Genomic DNA, 6,080 nt, shown 5'->3' with positions numbered 1-6,080 from the left:
ATGGGCGCTTTCTTCTGCTTCTTGTTCTTCTGCTGCTTGTTCTTCAACAGCAGCTTTCATCCATTATTGTTGCACTACTGCCATCTACTGGATCCTAATACCTATACCTCAAATTCTCATAATGATCCCAGTATTATTTTAAAAAAATGCTATTTAACTGATCAACAACATTCTCAAATTTCAATTCCCTATTAAAACCTAATTCCGTTTTAATGGGTACCTTCTTCTTTTATTTCCATTTTTGACTTCCAATGATTCACTTCCTGTTAAAGAGCCCCCTGGTGGTTGAAGAAAAGTGCACATATAAGAGCTTATAGTCCGGAAAATACGGTGTATATGAAAAAAATCTGAATGCTCTCCGGTATTGTTCAGGGGGCCGGACCAAATGTGGAGGCGGGCCGGATCCGGCCCGCGGGCCGTAGTTTGGGGACCATTGCTTTAACCAGTAATAGTAGTTCAGGAAGAAGATGGAGGAAATTGATTGTTTTCACTGATTATCCGTCTCATAACAAACTGCTACGACATGGTGACAGCTATAACAAATATGGAGAAAACATTTTTTATTAAAGTTAGAAACTGCAGCTTGAATAAAATAAAATGCAACTAAATAGAATTTTTGAGAAGTCTGGATTGCTTCATGTGTGTTTTGCATGTTGCTTTTGACTGTTGCTCATGGGGAGACATTTCAGTATCTAAAACTAATAGAAAGAATTTAAGCAACCTACTTGCTTACTGGATGTGGAYTGTTGGATGTAAAATTCATGAGCAGTAAATATTGTGCTAATTATCAGTGTTGAATTGATAATTCAATGCTGAATTATCATTATTGAATTAAAGGCTTTAAAATTGTGACGCTTTTTATGGGTCAAATAGACTCAAAAAATTGTAACAGCAGCTGCGCGGGGGGCCAAACAAATTTTCTTTTCAGATTCCTGGCAGCTCCGCTGGCTATGATATGTGGATATGTGGACCAATACCATGTGGACCAATACCATGTGGACCAATACCATGCGGACCTATGATATGTGGATCTATGCCATCTGAATCCATGACATGTGGATCTCAGGTGCCTGCTTCTGTGGCCTGAGAATGCCAACGAGGCAAACTACAGAACCCTTGACATTGAGCACCCCACTACACAAACTTGAACAAACTGATTAGGTTGGTATCTGAGGATTGCAGAATCTTTGGAGGATCTGGGTTTATTTGAGTCCATCAGAAAACCTTGAGGTTTCTCTTTGCTGAGTCTGGCTGCAAACATCAGTGGAGAGTTGAACATAGTGAGGAACAGAGTGTATAATGGAGAAACTCACTATCTTGGGTGGAATTGAACCACACATTAACTGGAAAATCGTCTTACGACGTCTTACACAGTGACTATTGTTAAGGAAAATTCTCTGAATTAGTTAAGTTTGGAAAAAAGTCTGGCTTTCTCTTCCTCTTGGATCCCAGGTTCTCCCGGTGAGCCACGTGTGGCCACAAGGAACACAACAATGCGTGTTGACGTCACAGAATTACAGAGTTTAATCCAGTAGGAGACAACGTATGAAATTACAACAGAAACTGCAGAACAACAGAGACATACATTCATTACCTGAGACAAAGAGGATAGAAAAAAGGCAAAGACTTGTCTTTGGAGAAAGCTGGTGCAAAAAAGCAAAATAAGGCAGCTTATCTGARTTGRTACTCCTGCACACAAACTTTTTATAGTATAGGCGTGTTTTTCCTCTTTAATATATTCAAATAAGGYGTACCTCTGCTTGACCAACAGGAAGCTATCTTGGACACTCTGAGAAACTTAGAACTTCCCCCAATTTACTGCCAAGATCAAAGGCCATTTGCTCCTTCGTTTAAACAAAAGGAGAGGAGAGCTTGTCCTGGCCTCCTGCAGTTTTAAGGCTATCTGGGCAAAGAGAAACAGAGAAAAGTATTTCACAGATAGCTGTAAAATCTGGAATCTCTCTCGCTTTTCTCCCTACATAGATTCTCAGGAACAAACTTAAATTCTGTAATTAGTTCAAGGAAAGGTTTTTTCCACAAACCCAATTTTGTTCTTCTGCACTCAGCACTTCAAAAGATTGAGTTCTGCCATAAACCAAAAAGTAATACATACAATCAACAGAAYAGAATGGAGTAAAATTCCTTTTTCTAACCTATCAAATATAATATTCAATCCTAAGTATAAAAGTTAACACAATCATTTTCCAAAAACCCCATTCACCATAAACCTGAACAATTTTATAATACTAAACAAAACATTTTCATTCACACAACTTCCATTTGATTCTGATATAGTCACAGATAATGCAATTTTCAAATACATTCATCATTTTCTAAATTAGTAATTCTAAAACTAGATAAAACAATTTTCAGTCAGAGCATGCTAGAAAAATGTCTTACAAATTAAATGATAGTGGTTTTAAACATTCTATGTTGTATTTAGTTTTACATCACCCCAGATGTTCAAGGAACACTTTTGATCTTCCGTGATCTGACCAAACTTCTCTCCCACGGTCATCCAAGTGATACTGCCTTCCTGCGGATGCTAATTTTATGGCCTCCTGTCCTCTCTGATAGTCACAACAGGGTCTCAGTGGGAGTTCCTTTTTTGATCTCTATTTTCCTTTCCGTAATTTGAATACTTACCCAGGAATAGTTTAGTTTTAAATCATTAACACAAACCTGTTCAAAATTAAGAAATTTGTTCAAAAAAGATTCAACTGTGTTAAACACTAAAAATTATCAATTGTCCTCAACACTACCTTGTTGTCATTGTGGTGATAACGAGGTAGTTGACTGGGGCTCCTGCATAATCTGTAGGGTCTCTGCACCATAGCATCAGTCCACATCTTGAAGAATAGCATTCTGTCAAATGTGACAGCTTCATAAACACTGATAGTAGGGTTCATGCTGATGCTGGCCTTCTGACAAASACCCTCAATGTCCTGTCTGTATCTTTGATTCATGTAGCTCTACTGATCACATGATAATCTGCATTTCAGACAGGGAGCCACATATGTTGCCTAAGAACATCAACTCAGCGGTTTCCCTGTGATGTTTCTCACATAGGAGCCAATCAATCCCACAAATCAACACTCACATAAACACAGATTAACAACAATTAAACTCTAACAGATATTAACTGAACACTGTAAATGACAGATTTTGGAACTTTTTCTACACCTACCATAACTGTGAGATTTAAAAGGCTGCCAGCTTTACCAGCAAGTTCCATGACAGACACAAGATGAAAGCTCAAGAGGATAAAACAGAGCAGCTTTGCTCTAATATGTTCAAGGTTCCTGTTATCTGCTAAAATTCTTGCTCTCTTGCAGCCTGAATGAACCTCACACGCGTCTTGGAACATGCAGTTTCATTTTTCTTCCTCTGACCTGAGTTTAAGCACTTGCTGGTACTGAAAATATTGAACTTTGAATCTCATCTCATCAGTCACATCATTTAAATGTATTTTGTTGCCAGCATGGTCCAGTTGCACTTAGCGTGCTGCGTTCACTGATCAGAAAAAGAACAAGCTGGAAACTGGCTGATTACAGTAACCAGCTGTTTTATTCATATGTCTATCCTTGATTCCTAAAATTAATTTGTTTCAATTGAAAAAAGCAAAGAAATCACAAACTTTTGATGAGAGACATTTGCAGAAAAATCTGAAATATAACAGCAAAGAGGTAGAACATTAAAAAGGAGTGAAAGCCAACTTTCTTTCTTGAGTTTCCTCTGAATATGAAGACATCCAAGTAATTTCCCTGAAATATTCGGCTCTGTCACTACAGTTATTGATGTACTGCGATGTCTGCTTTCATTGTAGCCTGGAGTCAAAGCACAGCACCCTCTCACTCACACTCCCAGTGGATTTCTGACAGAGATGCGACAAGCTGTTGAGAAAACTGTAGATTACTGCAAATCTTTCTCAGTATGTGGGGTTATAAGCAGCACAGTGGAAAACTATAAAATCATTCACTATGAGGGTAAAATTAAGGAACCATAAGGACCTCTCTAAGATCAGATTGTTTGGTTTATTTATTGTCATCATCGCAAAGCAAACTAAATTTTCTTATAAATGCTGGAGCTGTGAGTTTCACATGCTTTGGACAAACAAGGAGATCGGGTGTTTTCTTATTTTTCTGCTTCTGCATGATGTTGGGAGACACTTGGCTGGAAAAGCACCATCATTCCCTGCTATGCCCTAATGGTGCTCCTCAGGCTGACGTTACACAGGCTAATTACTGAAGGGGAGGGAGGAGATCTTCACCCACAGCTAATAATTACAAGTGTTGTGGTAGCATCAGCCAGGTTGACACCAGCATGTTCCCTTTTTCATGTAATTACTGCCACTATTATAAGTTAGCAAAAATATTCAGCCTGTCACTGAAAGCGTCACACTGTGTTAGAAGCATTTCTGCATCTCAAACTCATGTTCCAGAAATCCCTCTAGCAGCTCGGTGTGGGTGTGTCACACAGGAAATAATATAACTGTGTCTGAGCAGAGGGCTGTTACACACCCTGTACATCATGTACATGCAGAATTTATTTCTAAGACTTGAGTGTTTTCTATCTTTTCTTGTAAGAACTGAAGTGATTTGACCTTGAAAAGTTGTTATTAGAATAAACATAATTATAAACCTCATGACTGCCACTTCAGTTTCAGACTTTTGATGATTTATTGCATGTTACCTTTTCTCTTACAAACTCATAATATTTTATTTTTTCATACTTCTCTACTTACTTCATACTTCTCTACTTCACCACCAACAAGCTTCTGACATTTTTTTGCTGCATATTCACAAGTTTTCATTGTTGTTGAGGTCTTGGTCTTTAAGGTAATAATAGCAGGAGTTTAATGTTAACTTGTTATATTGTGCTAAAATCAGTTTTAATACARATTTGGGATCATTGTCAACAACTAGAACATCCAATTGTGTCCAAGTTTCATTCAAATACCTCTTGATCCAAGGCAAAAAAGGAAAAATGATGGTAGTCATTCTCCTTCATGATATTCAGCTGCATTTAATGAACTTCACCATGTTTTACAGAGTCCTTAGTTTGAAAAGCCTCATGTTGACTCCTCTATGCAGGCTGATGTTATTTGTTGTTGGAAATGTCTSTCAGTTCAGTTCTGATCACTCCACCATACTGTGACAGTATTGTTGCAGCTTCCAGTTCAAGGCAGTCCTGAGCATTGTTGGTTCCCGTGGTGATTGATCTGAAAGAAAAATTTCAGGATTTAAAGGCCAATATAAACCAAAAGGAGGAATAACTGATATTAAAACATACTAGTTTATAATGTATCTACATCCTGCCAAATGAGGCAGATAGTGATGSATCATACATTTTGTCCATCTTAAGCAGATTTAGTTTTACTTCTCAATTTTCCAGGAGTGAAATTTTCCTTTTTCTTGTTTACTTTTGAAATTRCCAGTTTTTGTCATGCATATCACTTCAAATCACATATTATATGCACTTCAAGCAGTAAATATGTCAATTAAAGGTTTGACAAAAGTTGGGAAAAATGCGCAAGTTGATTAAAAACAATTTWAAATGTTTTGTTAGAATAAACTCTCTGTTGTGCTTTTYCCTCCAAACTATGATTTTAACAGTAAAATTGAAATAGACTGGTGTTAGTGATGCTCTTCTATATCAAAAAGACTCAGCAGAGGAGGTCTGATCAGGAGCTTCACCAGGCACTGCTCCACTGCTAAGAAAATCAGGGCAAGGCAAGACTCCTCTATTAGAACGGATCTGGGTTTCACTCCTGATCCAACATCTGAAAAATAAGAAAGATGGTTAAATGGGTGGATGAAGTTCTTTATTGGTTCTGRTTTGAATTTCAAGTATATAATCTGTGCTGGTTGATATTATATAGGTAGGAAATAATGAAATAATTTTCATTATTTTCTTCATCAGGTAGCTTTTGCTCGCATGAATTAGTTTCAGTTCAGGGCTTCTGGGTAAAACAAATGTTTTCCTTGTCACCATCACCTCAGTGCTCACTCAGGTAGGAACAGGCTCTAAAGTCTGTAAAACATTACCTGTCACTCGCTGTTTAGAATAAAAGTGCATTG

General features: G+C 37.6%; 1 long non-coding RNA gene across 1 annotated transcript; it reads right to left on the bottom strand.

The window, feature by feature from the left end:
• Positions 1-5,009: 5,009 nt before the first annotated feature.
• LOC103471083 (uncharacterized) lies at positions 5,010-5,479 on the bottom strand. Its single transcript, XR_534582.2, has 2 exons — positions 5,348-5,479; positions 5,010-5,221 (listed from the first exon to the last, which is right to left on the bottom strand). It is a non-coding gene; the product is annotated as an uncharacterized LOC103471083 (long non-coding RNA).
• Between the last annotated feature and the right edge of the window lie 601 nt (positions 5,480-6,080).

The sequence above is a fragment of the Poecilia reticulata genome, linkage group LG10 (assembly GCF_000633615.1).
Source record: "Poecilia reticulata strain Guanapo linkage group LG10, Guppy_female_1.0+MT, whole genome shotgun sequence".
Lineage (NCBI taxonomy): Eukaryota > Metazoa > Chordata > Actinopteri > Cyprinodontiformes > Poeciliidae > Poecilia > Poecilia reticulata.
This window is presented reverse-complemented; position numbering and strand designations above follow the sequence as displayed.